The sequence below is a fragment of the Ovis canadensis genome, chromosome 4 (assembly GCF_042477335.2).
Source record: "Ovis canadensis isolate MfBH-ARS-UI-01 breed Bighorn chromosome 4, ARS-UI_OviCan_v2, whole genome shotgun sequence".
Lineage (NCBI taxonomy): Eukaryota > Metazoa > Chordata > Mammalia > Artiodactyla > Bovidae > Ovis > Ovis canadensis.
Window position 1 is genome coordinate 103,178,012 of NC_091248.1, and position 3,185 is coordinate 103,181,196.

Here is a 3,185-nt window from a genome sequence, read left to right on the forward strand (position 1 = left end):
GACTTTAATCCACTTTGAGTTAATTTTTGCATATGGTATAAGTTAGTGGTCCCATTTCATTCTTTTGCATGTGGCTTTTTGGTTTTCCCAACACCATTTATTGAAGAGGCTTCCTTTCCCCATTGTATATTCTTGGCTCCCTTCTCATAATTTAATTGACTATGTATATAAGTGGGTTTATTTCTGAACTCTATTCTGTTCCATCAATTTATGTGTCTAAAACTATTGTTTCTTAAATTTAAGTGATATTGAGTGGGGTTGGGGGTAGCATTGTAGTTATGAATTGAGAAAATAAATTTTTGTTTATTCTGTATGAATGGATGTTAACATTCTCTTGCAAATATATAAAATATTTCAATGTGCTCATTAATTTGAACCAAAGATTATATGAAGACTTTCCTCTCATGAGAAGAAAGAGGGGAAAAAGTATAAATTGGCTTAACGAAGATTACTAATAATTCTCTAGTTAAATTTTAAAATAAAAAAACCTCATTTCTAAGCTGTTAAATTCCCATAAATAAAGAATAAAGTTAATAAAATTATCATATGAACTGATGTCACCAATTTATTGTTTTGATTTTGCATTTTTTTGCCATTTCATATATTCCTCCAGTTTGTAGGCAAATTAGAAAGTACTTTAAAGATTATTTTTTGTCCTTTGTTTTACTCAGGCAGTGTCCTCTCCCTCTTTGTCCCCAAAGGAAAAGAAGAATGATCATCAGTGGCAAATGGCAGTTGAAGAACCAACACCAAAAAAGCAGCTTCACACTCATGAGGGAACACTAAGCTTCTTACTTAGGGTTTCAGGTGCTCTACACATTCAGAGAAACTTCTTTCATAATGAACTAAGGATTGAACCCGGGTCTCCAGCATTGCAAGCAGACGATTTTACTGTCTGAGCCATGAGGGAAGCTCATAGAAATGATCCTTGAGATTTGAAATTTCTGTTTTTGGTGCAGATGATTCCTGACTTAGAGTGGTTCCATGATTCTTCTGCTTTACAATGATACAAAAGCAATGTTCATCCAGTGAAAACCATACTTCAGGTCTTGAATTCTGATCTTTTCCAGGGGCTAGTGATTTGCCCTACTTACTCTCTTGTGATGCTGGGCAGCTGCAGTGCCACAGCTTCCAGCTGGCCACATGATCATGGGGGTAAATAGCTCATACACTTATAACCATTCTGCTCCCACTCAACCATTCTGGTTTTTTTTTTTTTCCTTTTTATTAGAGTAGTCAATAAATTTCATGAGATATTCAACATTATATTATAAAATAAACTTTTGTTAGTTGATTTTGCCCAACAGGAGGTTAATGTATGTGTTCTGAGTATGTTTAAGGTAGGCTGCACACAGCTATGATGTTCTATAGGCTAGGTTTGCTAAATGGAGTTTCAACTTATAATGGCCTTATTGAGACTTAAGAAAGTGAAAGTGAAAGTTGCTCAGTCATATCCAACTCTGTGATTCCATGGACTATAGAGTCCATGGAATTCTCCAGGCCAGAATACTGGAGAGGATAGCCTTTCCCTTCTCCAGAGGGTCTTCCCAACCCAGGGATCAAACCCAGGTCTCCCGCATTGCAGGTAGATTCTTTACCAGCTGAGCCACAAAAACTTAATCCCATGGTAAATTGAGAAAGATCTTGTTATTCTTCTCCTCAGTCTATATAGGGCACTTACTACATATGCTAGATGTACATATTTATTGTCTGAACTGTAGCTAAATTAAGAATTAAAAGGTGCACTACTAATAATCACCTGGGATAATGGGTGTAATAGTGACATTCCCTAGTACACAAAGCATTTGCCTGAAATATGAGAGACCCAAGTTTGATCCCTTGGTTGGGAAGATCCCCTGGAGAAGGAAATAGCATCCCACTCCAGTTTTCTTGCCTGGAGAATTCCATGGACAGAGGAGCCTGCCAGGCTATAGTCCATGGGGTAACAAAGAGTCAGATACAGCTGAACAACTAAGCCAGCACATCAGAACATCTGCTCACCCTATAGACATGTATTAGAAATTTGTTCCCACCATTTTTGTGTACAAACAGAATAGTATGGTAGGAACACTTCTATCTTTCCTCTGCCTCATCTCTTATCCATCCCTTGAAGAAGAAGATTGATGAATCTGGGAGAAAGCTGAGCATGAAATCTCTTAAGTATAACTACTGCCAAAGGAAACAATGTAATACTTGATACCTCCCAAAATAAAGATCTCCCCAGATGCCTGTTGCAGAAGTTTCTGTTATTTTATAAAATAAATTTTCTTGATAATTCTAAATTTAAATATCCATATGGAGTTCTGAAAAATTAAATTTAAAAATATCTCTCTCTTCCCTACGGCTGTCTCTATTATAAACCTTTTCATAATCTTCAGGTAGAGAGTTTTTAAATGAACACTTTCTTCTCATTTTTCCATATTATCAAAAAAATGGCTTCTCTGTTTCTGAGAATCCTGTTTAATAAAATCTAAATTTATCCTTTGCATTTTTGTACCCATTTAAGGGTGCAAATCAAGCTCAAACCACTCTATTTTGTGTATTCTAGAGCTACATTTATTATTAATCTAAAGTTTAAAACCTAACCCAATGTTGGGGAGCCCAAGTTGGGAAGTTTTTATTTTGGTTTGTTTTTTTCATCTTTTAAAGACTTCCCCATGAAAGTTTGCAGCTTGAATATATGTCACTGTTGAGCAGCTTACAGCTCTTTCCCTGTTATTAACTCTTTAATTTTAAAATCAGAAACAAAAGGTGCTAAAGGCAAAGCTAACCATTAAAAAATACCTATTTTAAACTGTTTGAAAAAAATAAGATGACTTAATAAATTAAAAAGAAAGATACAATGCTATTCAAATGTAATATATTTTTTAGATTATGAAATATCTACAGTAGAATACTATTGTAAAAGCTAGCATTACCATTATCTCTTAAATCTGTCAAAACTGACCCTGCTAGTATTTCAAAACTAAAAGACCTCAAGCTCCACACACCTGATTATTTTGCTATGACTTTTTTAGTTTGATCTTTTAGTCCATCGGGAATAAATCAGTTGAGTATAGTGAATTCATCTAGTCAAGGCTATGGTATTTCCAGTGGTCATGTATGGATGTGAGAGTTGAACTATAAAGAAAGCTGAGCACCGAAGAATTGATGCTTTTGAACTATGGTGCTGGAGAAGACTCTTG

General features: G+C 35.1%; 1 non-coding gene across 1 annotated transcript; it reads right to left on the reverse strand.

Annotated features, from left to right (window-relative positions):
• Nucleotides 1–665: 665 nt before the first annotated feature.
• LOC138439945 (small nucleolar RNA U3) lies at nt 666–886 on the reverse strand. The gene has a single exon (XR_011256884.1). It is a non-coding gene; the product is annotated as a small nucleolar RNA U3 (small nucleolar RNA).
• Between the last annotated feature and the right edge of the window lie 2,299 nt (nt 887–3,185).